This window comes from Marmota flaviventris, chromosome 10 (genome assembly GCF_047511675.1).
Source record: "Marmota flaviventris isolate mMarFla1 chromosome 10, mMarFla1.hap1, whole genome shotgun sequence".
Lineage (NCBI taxonomy): Eukaryota > Metazoa > Chordata > Mammalia > Rodentia > Sciuridae > Marmota > Marmota flaviventris.
This window is the reverse complement of record NC_092507.1, coordinates 59,174,072-59,197,223: the sequence shown is the minus strand read 5'-3', so window position 1 is coordinate 59,197,223 and position 23,152 is coordinate 59,174,072. Positions and strand designations below refer to the sequence as shown.

General features: G+C 33.8%; 1 protein-coding gene across 1 annotated transcript in view; it reads left to right on the top strand.

Annotated features, from left to right (window-relative positions):
* The window catches only part of Negr1 (neuronal growth regulator 1), an 819,223-nt gene that overhangs the window by 504,933 nt on the left and 291,138 nt on the right, over positions 1–23,152 (top strand). The gene's annotated exons all lie outside the window — the stretch shown is intronic.

The window sequence follows — 23,152 nt, the reverse complement described above, 5'->3', positions numbered from 1 at the left end:
CCTGGTCCATCTCTTCCTATCAGAGCTCTCTCATGGGTAGAACAACATCACAGGAAGAACAACTTTTGATTTTGCTGCTCTTAACTTTTTTTTTTTCCTCCAAAGTTCTTGTGTGCTTTGTTTTGTGGAAGTGAGAAAGAGATGAAAGTAAAAAAAAAAAAAAAAAAAAAAGAAGAAGAAGAAGAAGAAATAAAGTAGTGAAAAGTTGAAGAAAACTTGCATAATGTGCGTACATTTTCTGTAACTGTGCTGTTTACGAGGATATATTTCACATTATTTAATCTTCCAAATTCTGAGAGGCAGTCAGTATGTTCATATTTACAGAGCTATGGAATGAAGTCTAAAAAGTTACACAAGTTGTCTAAAAATCACACAGTAAAGTTCCTACTCTAAAACTTAGGTGGAAAAGAGGTGTTAGATTCTGGTGAAAGATTCTTTTTTTTTTTTTTAAACAGAATGTCAATATGTTGCAAACATGTAAGAAAAAATAGAAGGTCAGAATATAGAGCTGTTCTAATATGGAGGTCAGTGGTCTCCATCTTATTCATATCCAGGTTTAGTTCCAGTCCTGAGAAGGCACTAAAGAAGCATACACTTCAGCAGTATTTATCTTACTAGCAAGATCTTCCTTTTTTATCAAACTCATCCTTCCAGTTTCTCTGTGTATCAGTCAGCTTTTTGTCCCTGTGACCAACATGTCTGAAAAGAACAACTTAAAGGAAGAAAGATTTATTTGGGTCCATGGTTGCAGAGGTTTCAATCCATGTTTTGCCAGCTCCATTGCTCTGGGACTGAGATGAGGCAGAACATCATGGAGGAAAGGTATGGTGGAGAAAAGCAAGACAGTCAGGAAATAGGGAGAGAGAGGGAGAGACAAATGAGGGCCAGGGACCATATAAATCCTTCTGGGGCACACCCCAGGGACTCACTTCCTCCAACTAGATCCCACCCTCTAAAGTTTTCACCAGCTCCCCACAGTCCATTCAACTATGATGAATTAATCCTTTGACACTTTCATGATCCAAACACTTCCTAAAAGTCCCACACCTGAACACTTGTGTCCTGGGGAACCAAGCTTTCAAGTACATGAGTTTTGGAGGGACATTCCAGATCCAAACCATAGCACTCTACCTGGGCCAAATCTGTTCTTCTAACCTTCTGTGTCTCCAGATTGTTTGCACAAATCTTCCCCTTTCATATCCTGGTTGTATCTTTTTGTTTTTAAATGAGTTAAAATGAACCAACATTCTACCCTTCACTTGTATCCCTGCCTATATAAGTGATCCACTTCAGCCAGTGCATCCTTTCTGACTATAAGCTTCTGGTTTTGGTCTACCTGCTCAGTCAAGGAAATATTCTGTGCTCTTTGGGACACAAGCATGATATGCTTGAATATTATATGCTGATATGGTGGATTTCATACACCTTTTCCAGAACTGAAAAATTGTGCCAAATTTTGTTGCTTTTATAAAATGTATCTTGCTAATGTTGACCTGTGTTTTTCTTACTAGTAGGTCCTCATACCTGCCAACAATGCTTAGGTTGTTTCTCACTATTCTTTAATATAAACCCAGTATTCTGCTCAAGTGGACTTGGAACTGTCCCTTTCCACATGTGAAATAGTCATTTTTTCATCTGTAGTTTTTTCTTTGCCACTATAGCCAGAAATGCCCTCTATGAATACCAAACCTTTCTTTAAAACTAAACAAATTTTGCTTTTCCACCAGAGTGCTCTACTTGGAGGACTTCAGTTTTTGGATTTCCATTGTATAATATGCTCATACAATGGCACACACACAAAAAAAATTGACTGTATTCTTTGATTTACTTGTGCTGGTTTTGGTGCCTGTGTGTTTTTGAATCAGTTTGCCATCTTGTTGAGAACTACTGTCCTTGATTTTTCTTCATGGCCTAATGATATACTAGTACCCTAGAAAATTCCTAATCAATGTTTCAAGTATGAGTGTAAATAAAATTTTATCAAGGTTTTAGCTATTTACCTCACCGGTTTTCTGTATCTTTTAGCATATTCTGAATTTATTTCATTGTGCTTATTTAAACGTTTATTACTTATTTAAAATGCTCCAAGATTGCCACTCTTTATGGCCTATTCAACTTATATAAACTTATGCAATACCTTAAAAAAATTAACAGCAAAATAGAAATGACTTATGAGATATATAAAGACATACAGAGAAGAAACTGCAAGGGAGTGGATAGTATGGAGTACAGGAGAACAAATTATACAGTCCCATCAGAGTGATAAAGAAAATAAAAAACTAGTCTGATCTTATAAATGGTACCTAATTAGAGTTAATGATGATTAACAAGAGACAAAATCAGCAAGCTGTCAGTAAATCTAGCTGATGTTGTGGCCCTCCACCATGCACTGACCATAGCAAAGGTGCCATATTTTCTGAATGTAAGAGGATTGAGGCCCACACAAAAAGCTTAGGTCCCAAAGACTAAGATGTTCACAGAAACATGTCAAATATTACAAGTAGGTATTTGCTACATTTGCGGACTCAGTATGTCTTTTTTCTCCTTTGGAAATTACTCTCTCTTGAGGGGAACTACTCTAAAAGGTTATAATACACTGACTTCATTATATCAGACCAGGATGAGTATGGGATTAAGGCTTCATCCTGATTCCACATCCCTTTGATGGAAGTGATTGCTGGAGAGATGGTAACGGACTGTATCAAGGCCTGCCAAAGCCTTTGGGAGCAAATTAACATGGATGGTGGAAGCCAAGGGCCTCGATCTTTCTGAGATTAAGAATATTAAGAATGATATAAGTCTGGGAATGGGAGCTATCTTTATGATCACAGAGACAACCCACCCAAAAGTAAAACAACATAAAAGAAAGATTATCAGAAGTACAGTTCTGTGAATTCAGATGACAATTTCTGAACTCCTGGCACTAACTCCTAACTTCAAACTCTTCAGTTACTTAAGGCAGTAAATTTCCTTCTTTGTTTAACCTGAATTCCCTCACTTTGAAGGAACAAAAAAAAAAAAAAAAAAAATCATAGCTAATGCAGTTGTCATGTGGTACCCTGCAGAGCAAAAATCCATTGTATCTGTAGGAAGAATAGAGCAAAATCAGAAGGAGCTCTCAGAATTTCTTTCTCCAACTCACTCCAAAACTGGGTGATGATAAAAACTTTATACTTTATGATTAGTTGCAAAAAAAGTATAAAAGAACCACTCAGATTCTGTCTTTCACAGAGAAAAAGAAAAAGAAGAGAAAAAAGAAAGATTTCAGCTAACACTTGACAGTAACAGCTGTACTTCAATAAGGATCACATAAGTACTAACTTTTCTAAATACTAACTCCAATAGCTCACAACAGCAGCAATTTATCATCCAACATTCTTTCCAAGCATCAGTAGTAAAAGCTATCTTTGATAAATTCTTCAGCACATGTCCAGTTGCTGAAGATAGCATTTTTGTTATTTTTTTTTTCAACCAAACTGGTGACAGTCACAAGAACAAATGTCACTTACATAGAAGCAGAGAGATGCTGAGCAGATAACGTCAATTCTCCTACCACTGTGGAGCCGCAGTGATACCTCTTTTGGCATAGAATATTAACCTATTCAAAGCTTTAAAATGGCTACTAGAACTGTGTCATAATGCAATGCTTATTAAAAAGTGTATCAGAAAGAAAGGGGAGGTAAGGATGGCAAGTTTAGACCCATAAGAGAGTATTCAAAGAGAATAATGACAGTAACAAAAAAAGTTTGGCCTACAGAAGTTTCTAGAGAATGGGCTCTGGACACAAGCTATCCAGAGGCATTCAGAAAACTAATTCTGTGATTTTAACTGTATGTTTTGTTTGGTTGTGATTTGATCTGAAGATAATAGTTTCTTAATTTTCCATTGGAAAATTATTAATTATTATATATTCTTTTATATGTAATGAAATGACATGCTTCTAATCAAAGATTAAGTATAAAAGGAAGAGTCAGAGAACTCACCCTTAAATTCATGTTGCTGTTAACCATATCCTTAAACTTCATCAGCATGAATAGAATTTCAATCCAAGATTATATGCAAAGAAATATCCAGGTGCAGGATCCATAACTGTAAAACGTACCAAAAAGGGAACTAAAAGAAATATTTAGTTGGGAGAAAGAGTACAAAAAAAAGACCCACTATTGGTTCTAGAATTCCTAGAAGACCAAATATAAAAGTGTTACACATGAAATTTTAGTTATTATTGCTTATTGAGATCCTTTTTGAGGTCAGCCCTTTTGTTTTTGTTTTTGTATGTGGGATTGAACTCAGGGGCAGTCAACCACTGAGCCACATCCCCAGCCCTATTTTATATTTTATTTAGAGACAGAGTCACGCTGAGTTGTTTAGTACCTCACTTTTGTTGAGGTTGGCTTTGAACTCACAATCCTCCCGCCCCAGCTTCCCCAAACCCTGAGATTACAGGTGTGTGCCACTGCACCACGCATCTGTGGGCCACATCTATCAAAAACTTCTTGATTCCTGTTTCTAACAAGAAGTAATAGAGACCAGATTTCTTCTCTCAATAAAATAACCACATATTTGACTTACCATATGAAATAGCAGTTCAAGAGACATTGGAAATTGGGGCAAGGAAGGATGATGATTCCTCAGACATACCCACTCTTGCCCAAGTTTATTGTTTCCAGAGAGTAACTAGGCCATGGAACAGGGACATGTAATCCAAGCAGAGTCAGGCTAACACACGGAAGGCTGGAGGTAAAGAAACCGAGAGTCCAGGGGAAGCAATGTGGTCAGACATAAAAGGATGAAGTGTCATAATATAAGCAATGAAATGAGAGAGAGAAAGACCAGCAGAGAGCATCTTTCTTGACATATAAAGCAACTACCTGAGACTGAAGAAAAAAAATCACAGAAAAGGGTTAATTAAAGATGACAGTGTCTGCTTTAGTGGGGGATACATAGGTCTAAAAGGAGCACTGTATTGGACCTACTTAAAAGAACTGTAAATGACTAAGTTTTCATGTAACTTAAATATATCCAAGAACAAAGCAAGAGTATTTGTAAGATCCCAGGAGCTTGGAAGGCTGAGGCAGGAGGATTGAGAGTTCAAAGCCAGCCTCAGCAAAAGTGAAGTGCTAATCAACTCAGTGAGACCCTGTTTCTAAATAAAAGACAAAATAGGGCTGAGGATGTAGCTCAGTGGTCGAATGCTCCTGAGTTCAATCCCCAGTACCCACCCCCAACAAAAAGAGTGTTTGTTTATAAAAATGCAAATGTATCCATCAATCAATCAAATAAAATTAACATACACCTTATTTATTGATAAGGTGATAGATAAATTAACATACACCTTATTTATTTATTTATCTATCTTTGAATTTTACAAAGCTCCTAAACTAACATCTAAAGATGGAAATTACAATCATGAGGTGATTTACTGGATGCAATTAAGTGTCAATTAGATTGCATAAGGAAATATTAATAAACTTGAATATAGACATAGATAGTATCCACAGTGAGACAGAGAAAAGAAAATTTTAAAAATGAGTACACCATCATAAGCTGTGGGAAAATTTCATACAGTATATTCTTTATGTTACTAGAGATCCCAGAGAGGAAAAAGGAAAAAGTTAAAAAAAAAAAAAGTTGAGGAATTAAGTGGTGGAATTGTTTTTTGTTTTTTTTTTTTTTTCTAATTTGGTGAAAACTATAAACCCAGTGAGAGGTTTCTTTCTTTCTTTTTTTCTTTTATTTCCTTCCTGACACTGAATATGTTGTGTTTTTTTTTTCAAAGAGTACTTCCCCCATCTGTGTGGCCAGCAATTCAATACAATTCAGGTACTCTCACTGGAGTTAGCATCAGGACACACAAATTACAGGGTTTGGTCCCATAAGACTGCCCCATTTAGACACCAATTGAAAGTCCCAGAACACCTAGTCATCTGTTCAAATGGCTAATGGGGATTCCCATGACCCCTTGTTCAGGTTCTATAATTTGCTAGAATGACTTATAAAAACTTGAGAAAGCACTTTACTTTATCACAAAGCACTTGAATTAATATAAAGGATACAAATAGCCTCTAAGAAGTAGATGGGACGAGGTCTAGAAGGCCCCCAAGCACAGGGGTATCTGTCCCTGTGGAGATGGAATATGTATCAGCTTCTTGTCTTTGCCCACCAACACCCAAGATCCCCAAGCCCCATTGTTTGGGATATGTTATGAAGGGTTTATGACATGACATGACTGATTAAATCATTAGTCATCAGATCATTATTAATTTTTTAAAATCCTTTAAGGTAGATTAATTTGACTTCAGTGTATTTATAAAAGAAATATATAAATGAATGACTTAAAATAAATTTTAAAATTAATGATTCACTGCATTTGTGAAGATTAGAAAATGTATTTCTAAAGACAAGAAAGAGAAGAAGTGCCTATGCACAAGAGAAGGGTATACAAAATGAAAAAAAAAATGCTAATTTCAGGGAGAACTTACATTTGCAGATAATCAAGATCATCATCATCTCACTGTTTTACAGATGTCACCTACTGACTTGCTCCCCGCTTTCTACTCATGGCTCTCAGTCCATACTCCAGACAGAAGCCAAAGTGATCTTCAGAAGCTCACATCAGTTACATCACTTCATTGAAGTGAAGCTTTCCAATAGCATATCATTACACTAAAAAGAATAAAAATTTTTTGCCCTGGTGAAAATCATATGTGAACTGACTTCTACTGTCCACTCTTCTCACACTTTTCTTCCCTTACTGGCCTTCTTTCTGCCTCTCATCTTGACCTTGTTCTTCTGTCTTGGAGCCATTACACTAACCCTTCACTTTGCCTGGATTCCACTCCCTTCAGCCTCCAGTTGGATGATATTGAGATCTCTAATTAAATGATATTTTGTAACCATCAAATCCCACTCATCCAGGGATAAGAGAAACATTTTCCATCACATCATTTTATTTTAGTGGTTCAACTCTGGGAATAATAGTCTGAAATGTTAGAGAAATATTTTAAGTGATGATGACTACTGTAATTTGGAGGGCAGAAGCCAAAGATGCTCCACACATACTACCATGCACAGGACAACACACCCTACCTCCAACCCCCGAAGAATTATATGGTACAAAAAATCAGTAGTGCCTGATTTCAAGTTTCACAAAACTACTTTAATTCTCTGCTGAGCATGTATAATGATCTGATATTCATTTCTGTGTTTACTTTTTCTTTCATTTTTTTATGCCTGTGGAAACAGAGGTCTTAGGTGTCTCACTCAGTCCTATATTCTTAGCTCTTTAAGTAGTAACTGGCCCAGAATGTTTTATCAATAAGTATTTACTGAATGACTGAATGCCACCCACATTTTCCTTTAAAAGCATTATATATAACCCACTGAGTATATCTCCAGATGACCTCCATCATGAGTAGATGCATATATTCCCCAGAGTCTGATTTGAGATTAAAGGAGAAGGTATTCACCTTTTCATAAGTTTTAGAAGAAAAAAAAATGTATGAATATTGGAATCTACAGGGGAGGAAGTTTACAAGCACACATATTTTGTGAGCAAAATTCTTTTCATAGCTTATAAAAATAAATTTACTTTCTTAAATCTCTAGCAGGGTCAACAATTTGTGTTTAAATGTGCAAACTCATTGCTTCTCTGGTTTTCCCTCTCTCATGCTATAAATAAATTAACACTTTTGTCCAATCTGTCTTGCTTCCACCTGTTATGTTGGAAAAGATATTGCAGTGCTGGCTGATGTTTTCTCTGGAGAAAAAAAAAAACTATTGACCTCATTGTTTCAAGTAAAGTTAATAGATTTAACTGTTGATTTCCTGTAGTGAAAGCATACACAGGAGCAAGGATTGTGAATAATGGCACTCAACATTCAGGCAAATCATAATGAAACTTGAAGTTTAGAAGTTATCAAAATATCCATTTGGTATCCCTCATGAAAAACGTGGTTCTACTTCATTTTGTCAAATATCTCCTCTCTGGAACAACTCCTGAGTTGTGACAAATTTATCAAAGACAAAAATCATTTCTGTTGAAATGAGGTCAAGTAATTTTTTCAGGCTCACTGAGTATTGGAGGTAGGACTTGGCTTTAGGCCATAAGGGAAATAAATAGCAATAGGTTTATATGTTTTACTTCTTAGTTAAAACATTTTCACTTCAAGGAAGAATTTCAAAGAAAAAGATGCCTTCAGCTAAAATAATAATTAATATAATGGGAATTTCAGGCACAAGAAAACATGCAGTGGATATATCTGATATTAGAAAAAGTTATGGTCAAAGTCTGGAAAGGCCAGGTGATTTACTATTTTGTATATTCTTCTCTTTTTTATTGTATTCTCTCATTCACTTTCTTCCAATTGAAATGAATATTTATGATGTGTTAATAAGCCAGAACTTTCTGAGTTCTCTAAGTTACTGGCTATAACAAGTGTTGGGAGTTAAGAACAAAACCTTCCTAAGCCTCATCTCTTATCATGTTGGTTCACACTGAGGGAGGGCAAACCCAAATGATCCTTTGCAGAACCGAAGGCTTAATGTGTTAGGGGCAAAAACATAAAGTACTTTAGAACTCTTTCCCCAGAGAATGATTCAATTTTATTTCATAAAACTTTTTTCCTTGACATGATCTAACTCAAACCTTTAGTTGATCCATTTTCCCAGGTCCAGCTTCAAATAGGAAGAAAGTAGCACTTTTTGTTCCTAACAGAAAATCTTACGGATACATTTTTTTCCTTGGACTTGCCTGAAATTTCCTAAAAGGGATCAAGGGAATGGTACAAATAGGCAAACTATTACGCATACAGAAAGGGATAACTAGTCTACTGGAAAGAGAATGGAGTGTAAGAATAAAGATGAAGGGGAATAGAAGGAAGACAGACATGTAAAGACAAAAGGATTAATGATTTGATTACTTTTAAATGTGCTTTTTACAGAAAATTTGAAAGCATTAAAATATCAGGATCTTCTATATAAACATGTGACACTTAAAATTCTGTTTGAAGATAAACAAAAGTAACAAATACATTTTGAATTTATAAAAATAAAAAAATTAAATTAAATTAAAAGTCAACCAATGTTAAAAAATAAGACCAATAGGGCTGGGGTATAGCTCAGGGCTAGGGTGCTCCATTGCTATGTGTGAACCCTTGGGTTTGATCTTCAGTAGTGCAAAACTAACTAAATAAATAAAACCAGCAATATAAAAAATATTTCAAACTTCAAGCACTTGAAATATAACTAATATGTTATAATGGCCAACAGTATCTTTGCTGTTTTCATATGATATTGGCATTAGTTTTCTAGAGCTGCCAAAACAAAGTACCATAGACTAGGTGGCTTAAACAACAGAAATTTATGTTCTCATAATTTTGAACACACTAAGTCCAAGATCAAGATGTTGACAGAATGCTGTGAGGGAAGGATCTATTCCAGATTTTTCTCCTTGACTTGTAGATGGCATCTTCTGTGTCTTCACATTATCTTTCCAAATTTCTTCTTCTCATGAGGATACCAGTCATAATCTCAATTTCATCTGATCACCTCTTTGAAGATTCTATAAACAAATATGGGCACATTCTGGGATAGTGGGGGTTCAGACATCAACATATAAATTTCTGAAATGACATAATTCATCCCCTAACACTATCTAAAGCAATGTTACTGTAAGAGCACGTGTTTAAAACATGTATTTCTTTGGAGAATTAAAGTAGTTTTAGACATTGAGTATAGTTTTACACAATACTAGTAGACGCTGCATGGTTTTTAGAAAGCTTTTCATGGTTGGTGTTTTCAGTGTTATTTGGGTGATCCACAGGTTGGGTTGTAATTGTATGGCATTTCTATTAGACACCAGGCTTCTTATCTTGGAATCTGCTAAGCTGATATTTCTGCTTATAAGCAAAGTGAGATCCAAAAACTCTATGGTACTATCCAATAGGCAATAATCTCATATCCTTAATTTTAACAAATTCTGCTCTGTTATATTTAATTTAGCTATTTCTAGTCTATCTTTGGCTTTATGTTTTTATTTATGATGGCTGATCTAACCACATAGTATTTAATGATCCTCAAAACACTGGTCTGTATAGAGAAATCAAAAGTAAATTTTTCTTTACCTTGACTTTAAGTTTCCTAGCAGCATAGGATAGAAAAAGAAACAATTTATTTATAGGATCACAGGTTACAAAATAAAAGGAAGTTAAGATGTCAGAAGTATAGTTTTTCTGATTACCAACATGCACAAGTAGTTCCTTCCTGTGGCCTCCCTGTAAGCGAATGCATTGATGAGAGCAGAGGAGGGCATCAGTATCTTCCCTGATAGAAAGATGGGAGGAAGTTTTATATGTTCTTTCTTATAATGTCCCCCCATGCAGATGGATAGGATAATATCAAAGCAAATTTGGAAAAGGTAATTTTTTGAGGTGCCAAAATAAGGCAGTCAAAGGTCACTATTTAATAAGGTACTAACTTCTTTTGAAAATAAAATTTTAAATAGCTAAGGAAATGAATGAATTCCCTTTATTTAATTCTTAATGAATATTATTCCTGTATATGAACTTATGATACAAATTAAACACCAGAGAAGTCAAAGTTCTATTATGTGGGCAGATCATGTAGTACAGAGTATATTGCTCAAACAGTGCCCCAAGTCACAGAGCTAATACAATAGGGTGTTAAAATGAACTTGTATGTGAATCCTAAGACAAGCAATAACAAAGTGGGTTGTAATTCACATTATGTCTGTAGAACTTCTAAAACATGATTAACCAAGAACCAATTAAAATCCTCCTAAAAACCTCTCCCCACTATGGGCCTCAAAGGACTGTGATGTGAGTTTTTAGGAAGGAGCTGTGCTATGTGCTCTGCACCCTCATGAACATTCGATACATTAATTTTTTTTTTCATTCCTATCATGTTAGGAGGTGTACAGTAGTATGTCAGCATGCTTTAGTCTTTAGATTGATAGAGGATAAAAGCCAGTGTTTGTGGTTTATAGTTATATGGCTTTTGACAAAAGCATATGTATTCACTACTTCAATCAAGATACAGAACAGTTTCATTCTAGAAAATTTCCTCAAGCTGCACTTCTGTAGTCAATGAACCTTGCCTCCCCTAACACCTACTACTCTTCTTTAACTGGATAGTTTTGCCTTTTCCAAATGCCACATAAACAGACTGATAACGTAATTGTTTAGGTCTAGTTTCCTTCACTTAGTAAAATGTATTTGAGATGCATCCATATATGCTTGTAAGAATAGTTTTATTGGCAAAAATACCATATTTATTGGCAAATGGATGTGCCATAATTTGGTTACTTATTCACTGCTTGAAGACATTTGGATTTTTTCTAGTTTTAGCAATTATCAATAAAGTTAATGTAATCACTTGCAGGTTTTTGTTTAAATGTTAATTATTTAATTTATCCAGGAATGAGATTGGTGAGTGACCTTATAAACATGTTTAATTTTGTGAAAAACCAACAAACTATTTTTTCTTTTCTTTTTTTTTTTTTAGTTGTAGTATCTTTCTTTCTTTCTTATTGATTTTAAAAAAATAAATGAAGCAGAATGCATTACAATCCTTATTACACTTATACAGCACAATTTTTCATATCTCTGGTTGCATATAAAGTATGTTGACACCAATTTGTGTCTTCATACATGTACTTTGGGTAATGATGTCTATCACATTCCACCATCTTTGCTAATCCCCTTCCCCTCCCTTTCCCTCCCACCCCTCTTCCCTATCTAGAATTCATCTTTTCCTCCCATGCTCCCCCTCCCTACCCCACTATGAGTCAGCTTCCTTATATCAGAGAAAACATTTGGCATTTGCTTTTCGGGGATTGGCTAATTTCACTTAGTATTATCTTCTCCAATGCCATCCATTTACCGCAAATGCCATGATTTTATTCTCTTTTATTGTTGAGTAAAATTCTATTATGTATATATGCCACATTTTTTATTTTATCCATTCATCCACTGAGGGGCATTTAGGTTGGCTCCACAGTTTAGCTATTGTGAATTGTGCTGCTATAAACATTGATATAGTTGTGTCCATGTAGTATGCTGCTTTTAAGTCTTTTGGGTATAGACCAAGGAGAGGGATAGCTAGGTCAAATGGTGTTCCATTCCCAGATTTCCAAGAAATCTCCAAACTGCTTTCCATATTGGCTGCACCAATTTGTAGTCCATTTCACATTCCCACCAGAAAGAAGATTTCCAGTTATTCTTCCTAGTAATGTTAGTCTCTGACTCATTTAATTTTCATACATGTGCAATGGAATTGCATTTGGTTTTTGCATTTCATTTTCCTAATGAACTAAGCATGTGCAGCATCATTTGTTTAACATAATCCCTCTGAGTAATAAATTATTACTTCTTAATAAATTAACTGTTTAAATATTTTGCTTATTTATTAACTGGGTTGTATGTTTATAAATTCTAAGGGTTATTAAATATATTTTGAATACAAGTCCTTTGATATGTGATTTATCCAAGTTTTCTCCTCTAACATGGCTTGACTTTTTATTTAATTCATGGTGTTCTTCCCAAAGCAAGAATTTTCTTTAATTTTATGAACTCCAGTTTATAAATATCTACTTGTATAGTTAATGCATTTAGAGTCATATATAAAAATCTTCTTGCATAATCCAAATTACAGAGATGTTTTTCTCTATTTTCTTCAAGAATATTTAAAGAATTATGATCCACTCTTTGGTCAATGATAAATGTTGACCTGATCTATGTATAAGGTAGAGATTGTTCAGAGTGAACAACTTTCCTTGATGCTAGTGACAAAGTATTTAGCCTTTTATCATTTGATATTAAGTCAGATGTGAATTTTTTTCATAGAAGTCTTTGTCAGTTTAAAAAATTCTCAAATCCAAGTTTTCTGCAAGTTTACTTTTACTCTTGATTGAATATGAAAATGTTCAATGATTTTTCTGAATGTAAAAATACTCATATTTTTGTTTTTGTTAATATTAGTAAATTATATTGTTTCATATTTTTAGTTTCATAGTCACCTTTTCAATACTGAGATAAATTGAAGTTTTTCATGGTCTGTTATTACTTTTATACATTGTTGTATTTGTTGCTAAAAAGTTATTAAACTTTTAAAATTCTGTGTTCATCAGTGATATTTTACACACATGCATGCGCGTGAGTGCGTGCACGCGCGCACACATACACACACACACACACACACACACATCTCCCTTTAGTTCTGATATAGCGTATTGGGAGCTACATAAAATAAATTGGAGAGTTTCCTTACTCATCCATTTTCAGAAGGAGTTTACATAGATTGGGTATTATTTATTTCTTGAAAGCACAAGCTTCTAAAGTTTTCTGTGTGGGTGACTTTTTTAAAATTACAAATTCAGTTTCTTGTAATTGAATATAGTAAAGAATCAATTGTTTATTTTTCTAAGTTAGAAAATTTGCATCTTTTTAAAAAATTATTGCTCATTTAAACTATTGATTTAGTTGCCATGTAGTTTCTTCTCAGTATTTATTTAGTTTCCATTCCATCTTTCTGGAACTATAGTAATGTTTCCTCTTTCATTTCTGATATTGGTAACTTTGTGCCATCTCTCTTTTTATTCGTTATCAGTCTGGATGATTTTTATTGATTTTAGTGAACTTTTAAATGATTAACTTTTAAAAAAACTTTTCCCCATTCATTATTGTTATGGTTTGAATCTGAGGTGTCTCCCAAAAGTTTATGTTAGTGCAGAAATATTAAGAGGTAAAATGTTTAGATTATCAGAGCTGTAACCTAGTCAGTCAAGCCTAATTTGAATGTACTAAGTAGGTGGTAACTGTAGATAAGTGAGCCTTAGCTGAAGGAGGTGAGTCACTGGAAGCATGCCCTGGAAGAGTGCATTTTCATTTCTGCTTTCCTATGCTGGGCTCTTTTCCTCCATGATGTGTTGCCTCGCCTGAATCCAGAGCAATGGAGTTGTCCGTCCATGGATTGAGACCTCTGAATCCATGAGCTAAAATAAACTTTTCTTCCTCTAAGTTGCTTTTGTCAGGTATTTTGATCATAATAATGAAAAGCTAATTAAAACATCCATCCACTATAAATTTGACTGATTCCCATTCTTTATTGTTTTCATATTGTTGTTTATTTTGTATTATATTTGTTCTTCATTTTCTATCTTCTTTAAGTTGAAGTTTACAATACTGATTTTAGACCTTTATTCTTTTATTCTTATCATTCCATTGCTGTCTAGCTTGTATAGGTTCAGACAAGCAGTTGGCAGTAATTACTATTTTTGCTTTTTGTAGAAAACATGTACTAAACCTGTGGCTGATCTTTAGATTTTCTCTTTCCCTTAGGTTTTCATGATTTGTTTATGATGGTGTTGTGTATGCTTTTTGTGCTTTTGTTTATCTTGCTTTGTGATCATTAACTTCCTGGATTTGCCATTATATTGTATAAATCAAGTTCAGAATATATTTAGCCATTTTTTTATTCAAAAATACGTTTCCTGTGCCAATTATGGGATCCCAATATCAATACATGAGACCATTTTATATTGTTCAGCCCATCACTTAGGCTCTGTTTATGTGGCTTGTTGTTTTTTGTTTGTTTGTTTCTTGTGGTTTTTTTTCCTTTGCTACATTTTGGAAATGTTATATAATCAAATGCTATATCTTTTAGTTAAATAACAATATTTTCTTCATGTATAAACTGCTCCTAATTTTTTAAATTAATATATCTTGTCATGTTTTTTATGTACTTATGTTAAGAATTTTCACTGGGTGTTTTCTGATATCCATTGTGCTTATGATATTCATGTTTCTCTTAAATACTTGAATACAGTTATGATAATCAATTAGATTTAAGTCCTTGTATGATAGTTCCATTATTTCTATCATTTATATGTATCTTTCAGTGGCCTGATTTCTATCCTAGTTATTGTTCATAAATTCCTGCTTCTTTTAATGTTTAGCAATTTTTATTGAATATAAGAAATTATGTTGTTTCATCATTGAATGTGTAGATTTTGTTTTGTTTCTTTAAAGAGCATTGGGCTTTTTCTTATAGGCACCCATGTCACTTACAGATCATTTTCTACTTGTTGAACCCTATTTTTCAGATTTATAGTAAAGTCAAGAATTCAACTTTCAGAATCTTCCTTTAGATTGTGATAGCATAATTATGGCAATATAGCATTATATATTTACCCTAAATATTGGACTCATTAGACTTTACTGAAATTATCTGCTTATTCTTTAAAAAAAACCAAATAAACAAAAACATGGTGGAGGCTCTTTGAAATGAAATAATCTTATTTACTTCTCAGAGATCTTGATGTGATTTATATCCATTGAATGAATACATGGATGGACAGAGCAAAGGCAAACAGGAAGGCAGGAAGGAAAGAATTGATTCTGAGCTGAGATCTTTCCTTCAGTGTTTTGTGATAGACTGGCAAATATGTAAATGAAAAAAAATGCCAAGACCTTAAGCTTTTTACTTATGATTTACTTTTATTCTGAAACCTGTTATAATCATCCCAGTAGATGATTGTAGACTTCCATAATTTCTATATCCTAATATATCTTTTTCTCATTATTCCTTCAATTTCATTTTTTTTTCTGTGCTCTAAAAAGACTTCCTAGAATTATATCACCTGATATGTTTGTGGCACATTCTCATAAAGATATTTTGCTTCATAAAGTACATCTTCAATGAATTCATTTTTTCTGAAACTCATTAGTACATTAGAGCAATTTAATGACCTCAGCAACTTTATAAATTGCACCACAAGTATTTTTTCCTATTGTGCTTAAAAATTAAAATACAAATTACTATTTGTATGTGCAAGTAAAACTACGAGGAGTAATGAAAACAGTATTAGACAGAATATTGGCCACTGAAGATGTCGAGGCCCCACTCCCTAAAGTTTGTGACTGTGCTACCTTTTGTGGTAAAAGATTCCTTTCAGTTGAGATAAACATTGAGGACTAGAGGTGAGAAAATTATTTTGGAGTAGGACGGTGAGCTCAACTGAATTATGAATTCTTAAAAGTGTAAGAGAAAAGCCAAAGAGAAGCTCAGAGAGACAAGGATGTAATAGAGAAAGAAGATTAAAAGTAATAGGATGTGACCCAACATTTGCTGGTTTGAAAGATGGATAGCACAAGGCAAGGAATGATGACAGTCTTTAAAGCTGGGAATGGTCCTTAGCTGACAGTCACCAAATAAGTAAGGGTCTAGTGTACTATAACAGCAAAAAACACAATTCCCCAAACCCTGAATGTGCAAATAAAGAAGACTCAGAAAGAAATCCTGTACCTCCTTAACACTGATTTTATTCAGGGAGACCCTGTATTAGTTTTATATCGTTATTATAACAAATTACTACAATCCTGGAGACTTAAAAGAGCACAGAAGTATTACTTCACACTTCTGTAAGTCAGACGTTCAGTGCTGGTCTCACTAGAGAAGTCGTGTTGACAGGAGGTGTTCCTTTTTCAAGCTCAAAAGGAGAATCAATATCTTGCTTTCAGCTGAGGGATAGTCCCAGAGGTCACAGCTTTTCTTGGTTCATCCCCCACTTCTTTAATCTTTCAAGTTAACAATTTTTGGTAGAGTCCTTTACATTCCCCCCTCTTTTGACCTTTTCTTCTGACTTCTTCTTCTTTTCGTAAAGAATCATTAGATTATATTAGACTAGATTAGATTAGATTCTTTTAAAATGAGTTTTGTATGTCAAGGTTGTTAACATAATCACATCTACAAAGTCCCTTTTTCCAAATAAGCCCAATTGCTCTTGTGAATAGAATGTGGATATCATTGGAGGACCTATTATTTTGGTTTTCATAGACTCTTCCTGGACTTCTGTCCTAAAGAACTATAAAATAATACATTTGTAAGGTTGAAATCCAATAAATTTGTGGTAATGGTAATTTGTTATGGCAGACATAGACAACCAAGGTAAGTACCAATAGCACTTTCCAGAAAATAACATCTATTTCATGCTTTACAGTTCTAAGAACAAGAATTATATATACGTGTCCTAATTTAGTCTTATAGTGAGCACTTTTATTAGCATACATTGGAAAAAAAAAAAAACTAATGTAGAATTTCAACTACATATAGACCAAACACTTAGGTTTCAGAATTTGTTCTGGGTTTCATACCTGTCACTGGGTTCATTAGCAAGATACTTAGCCACTTTGACCCTTATTATGACTCCATTTATAGATAACTCTAATTCAACTGTGAATGATTAGGTCCAGGTCCCTCTATGGATAGCAATTCTGCCCACCACCACCCCCGCCATAAAATGGCATAATATTTGCATGTAACCAATGCACATTTTCCACATACTTTAATTTCTAGATTGTTAGAAACAATGTAAATATAAATGCTATGGAAGTATTTGCTATACTGTACTGTTAGGGAATACTGAGAAAGAAATATCTGTTCATGTCCAGTACAGACACAATTGTTTTTCAGAATATTTTCAATCCATGTTTGGTTGGATCTGTGGATTCAGAATCCATAGATACAAAAAGTTAACTGTAATGGAATTTACCTCATATGTTTATTGAAGGTTTCTGAGGAATTATTTTACTAAAAAGCATTCATCATGATACTATATACATAATGATAATAATGACTAAATAAAAGGCAAATACTATTATTGTTATTTAGGGCAGAATGGTTAATCATTATTAAATAAAAAGGTTAATCTACCTTTTCTAATAGAATTCAACATTATCCGGACTTTCTACTCGTTTTGCTTAATCATATAGTAAAAAAAAAATAGAGATCCCATGTTAGACATGGACCAAGATGTAGACATTTATTTCACTGACTTATAACAGGAAAAAAATATTTTTGAAGTTGCTAATAATTAAATAACTAATAGCAAACATGCATGTACTATATAAAATTACTACAAACTTTTTGTTTCATTTTATTTTGTTTTTTACAAGGATGTAATGGGATCTACTAGACTAGGCAGTGAGTAAATTGGAAAAAGGTTTTAGTAGTAGGTACTATTTGAGTAGATACCTGAAGAGTGAAAAAAAGTTTAGTAGGTAATCAAAGGTTAGGATGTTTCAGGCCACAGAGAGATGAACTGAATAAGGAGAATGCCAGACATAAGGACTCAATCACAACTTGAAATTCTCACCAGAAACCCAAAGCAAAAGGCATCTTTGAATGCTGTTTTTGGACCAATGACTAGTAGAGATGGTTACATAAGTATACCTGTAAAATTACACACAAGCTCCTGTGTGAGGGCACACACAAGAGAGTGAATCAGAAAGTTTACATTGTCCTTGAGAATTCAGGAAGATAGGGTGACTCCAATATGTAATCAATCTTCAACTTAATCTACAGATGTTCTGGCATGCCTAAACCTGTGCATTATAATAATAGCTAACATATTATTTACATTCTTTTCATGTGTGTCACACAGTGTTAGAAGCTTTTCAATTGTAATTAACTTGCCCCTCACGACAATAATATAAGGCAGATTCTATTATTATATTCATATGGTACAGACACGTAAGCTAGAAATTAAGTAATTTGTGTAAGGTCACATACTTAACAAATGGCAGAATTTGGATTTAAGTCAGGTAATCCAACTCTACAACACACATCTCTAACCACACAGTATTTGCAATACACATAAGAGATACTTTCATAATACCAGATATGCTTGTGAGTAACAAGCTTCTGGAAAAAATTACACTCATAAGTGTACATTAACCTTCCCAACTATATTTTATAAGTTCAGTTGCAGAGTACCATCTAGTAATAACTGTCTATGAGATCCCAACAAAATATCTTTCTACATGTCAATCTTGAAAAGTGTAATAACTCTTCATGAACAAAGTTCTGAAAAATAATTGAAATGAGTCTGCAAAGCAGAATCCAGCCAGGTATTTATCATATGTGCATTTAGAGATTAGTAACTGAGACTGGAGTTCCTAGAAGAGGTTTGAGTATTCCTTAGGAGGTAAAAGTCCTAGGACATGGAGACTGATGTATGACAGATATAAAAGGAACTGTTGCTGTTAATGCTCATGTTTCCGGCTTGCACAACTGGGTCATGATCAAAGCTCTCACTGGGACTAAGAACATAAGAGGAATTACAGATTGAGCAGGAAAGGTAAATCGGATTTGGTTGGGTTGGTATTGACATGGTGATGAGACATGCAAGCAGGGATGTCAACTTGCGTATATGTACTTAAGAGTCAAAATACAGATATAGCTAAGTAGATCACTTTGGAGCTTGTCAAAGTGCAGACAACCATGAAATGCAAATGAATAAACAAGATCCCTTGAATTGGGATATTGATTCAAGGAACAGAAGATAATGGAGGGACATGAAGATCTGAAGGGTTTTGTAAAAGTGAAAAGAGAGATGTCCTTAGAGATTAGAGGAAAACTATATCCTAGAAACTAAAGGAAGAGAGGTTTTTCTTGCAAATATTTTTCTGAAATATATAATACTCTAGGAAAATATCAGCCTATTGTGAATAATTTTTATGTTATGTAACAATGTTCAGTTGTCTTACCAAACTGAAAATCCAAATCTAGAGTGGCGAGTATAGAACTCTTTCTGATCAGGTTTGTATCAGATAGATGTTATAAAGCATAGCTTATCCTATTTTTCTGCTTCCTTTTGAGGATGGTCATAAAATTGGCATCATTGAAAGCTTGTGGAAATTCTTTTGTTCTCCATTTTTTGAGAAATCTCTTATCACTGCCCGGAAGAGAACATGCACAAAGGAAAACTGTTTAGATTATAAGCAGTACTTATCTTTTTTCCTAAAAATTGTATTTAATGTTTTGTTAGTCTTTATGATCTTAAGAAAGCTCTATGATAACTTTATAGATGTTGTTCTCATGCCTGTCAACACCTGTGACTTTAAGATGTCATCAAGGATGACAATTCTTTAATTTTTTCCCATAACTCTGAAAAGAAGTGGCAACTTCTTTAATTGTTAGTATTTACTGTACAGAACTTCATTAATTCATTTATCAACATATTTTTGCAATAAGTATAAAACATATTGTGTTTCAGGCATTACACTTGAGCTAAGGACACAGAAACAAAGAAAAGAAGATGTCACTACACTGTTGGACAATGTCAAAATCTATGACCAGAAGAGGACTTCCATCTCACAATGTGTGTACATCTCATCCACATTTATAACTGGGTGATTAAAACACCTTATAATGTCTAGATTTATAATAGATGTGCTAGGATAATGTCCATCCCTCATAATCACTGCAGTCTTGGTTTGGGTGATGGATGGTTCTTATGTATTTGGTTTTCTACATCCTTTCAGCTTGGACTTTCTCTTCCATTTTGGGGGATAAATTGAGTAGTATTTCATGTGAGAACTGAAGTGTTCTACATTGTAATTTTGATGCACTATGCCCAAATCCTCTCACTGGAGAGAGGGGAAAAGAGGTATAAACTAACCAAGTGTCTAAAGACAAGAGTGGTTTTCTTGCACATAGCAGTAAGTTAAAGAATTAGCACAAAAGAAAACAGGACAATAAAATACAAAGAGGCAGCCAAGCACATTATAGACAAATAGTGAACTCCAGGGTTTATATCCTTGGCAAAGCAATTCTAAGTTTCAAATCTGGAATTCACTTCTGATAAGATCAGAGTGATAACAGAGGCAGGTTTAGTTTAGGATGGAAATAGTTATTTGTGTAAAAACAATAGAACGCTTAGTGCCTATCTTTTGGGAGAGCTGCTACACAGTTAATGGAAACAACAGATGGCTTAAAGTACCAGAAATCTAGTGGGAGAAAATAAAAAAGAGAAGTTGACCATGCCTTTATACTTTGTGTCTAAAAGTCTTTATATCAATGTCATATTATTGATACTGTTTGTAATATCCATTCACTTGCTCTACAGCTATTGGGTTATGGGTTATGCAATGCATAAATATATTTGCTGGCAATTCTAGCTGTAATACAGACCTTGTTCTATAGTGGGATTGGAGAAGAATTCAGAAATATGATTAGGTGAATTGTGCCATCAATCCAGAGATAAATAGTCAGTAGATGTGAATGGTGCTCTTCTGGAGTTACAGGATGTGATGCTCCTGGCATTGGTGAGATTGTGTAATACCACTGTTTTGTAGTTGTTCTCTATCTTCCCGTGTCTGCCATTTTGTCCTTCAGGATAGAAAAAAAGATATTTTTGCTTCTTTAATTCTGAAACTATAATTTGTTACCTTTAATTTTATATATTCATTTTGAGTAGACTTAAAAATCTATTGTGTTTATTCCTATCCTTTAATACTTGTTTTAGTCAGCTTTTTTATAGCTGTGACTAAAAGATATGATCAGAACAGTTATAGAGGAGGAAAAGTTTAATTGGGGGCTCACAGTTTCAAATATGTCAATCTATAGACAGGAGGCTCCATTTGTCAGGGTTCAAGGTGAAGCAAAACATCATGACAGAAGTGTGTGGCACGAGGAAGCAGCACACAGGATGATCAGAAATCAGAGAGACGTCTCTACTTGCCAGATACAAATATATACCCTAAAGCTACTCCCCCAATTCCCACCTCCTCCAGCCACACCCTACCACTTCAGTTACCACTAAGTTAATCCCTACGAGGGGATTAATCATTGATTGGGTTAAGACTGTCACAACCCAATCATTTCTCCTCTGAATCTTTTTGCATTGTCTCATATGTGAGATTTTGCAGGACACCGCAAATCCAAACCATAAAAATACTTAAAAAGGCTATTGTTCATATTTTTCCACGTTTAAACAGCAAAATGATGATACATACACTCATATCTACCATATATCCTTATTTTTTTAAGGATTACAAAATAGTGATTACTCAAATAGTTTATCATATATGCATATTATAAAAGGCATGCATTTTTATGGTACCATTTTTAATTGTGTCAGTACATAAAAATAGGAATATTCAAGTAGCATTTTAATATTTAAAATAATTCAGATCCTAATAAATTCATTTTTACAGAGTCTCACAATAGTATACCTTTTTGCTTGTGATTGTCTTTAATTAATTCAGCTACACTTATTAGTGCTCTCTATACTTTAATGTATATTTATATTATTCTTACTCATAATTTAATTATAATTTCAAAATTCTTACTGGTAAATAAGAATGAGTCCCCTATATTTCAATAGTACTAGAAGATACTCTTAAACTTGTCATATCTTAATTATATGAGTGAAAATAAGAAGAGAAGAGGGGACAATAGAAAGTAAATGTTATATCAGTGCTGAAGTTGGATAAGGGAACTGGGATAAGCTATAAGAATGATGAAACAATCAGATTTTAAAAATTTGAACTGTAATAGTAACTTATTTTTGTGAGCTTACATATGGATACCAGTAATAGTTTATCAACTATCTCCTCAGAAATTTAACTATCCCCTATCTATAATTTGGCATCAGCTAGATAAATGGAAAAATAATTCCATATATTTAAACACTTGAGGTTTCAATTAGCAATGTCATAGTTACCTGGATGAAAGCCTGTGCCGTAGCTAACATGGACCCAGACAAGCAAACCCACAGGGGAAAATTAACTAATTGATGTGGGTTTTAAATCTGGAAGGCCATAACTAAATTTCATTTTGTTTCATTCATTAAAATTAAATCTTCTTATTAGTTTTCTAACTTATATGTCATTACAATAGTTCTGGTAATTCCAGTAAGATGAAGACAAAAATTACTTTGACTTTTGGAAACTGAACATTTAATGGAAGACTTGCTTCATTTGTTGTTCCCTGTGATATTCACTGATATGTGATGTTCAGAGACCTGTGCAAAGACAGAAAGGGTTCTTGCTCTCAAAATTCACACAGTAAAGCTTCCTTTGTCACACTTCTCATAACGAGGGTCCTTACTGCCCAATCATTCTCTGCTTGCAACTCAATTAAAATTCTGTTATCAAAGAAACACGTTTTCATTTCAAATATCATTCACTTGAGAATGTTCTTTATCTGTGGTTATATCTTTATGTTTTTAATTCACTACTATACTGCTTTTAGCCAAGTAGAATGTTCAGATTATCAAAAAAATAAGACTATATTTGTATTTATAACCATGTAACTCTTGGTTTTGATGTCATAAAGATTTTTTTCCTGA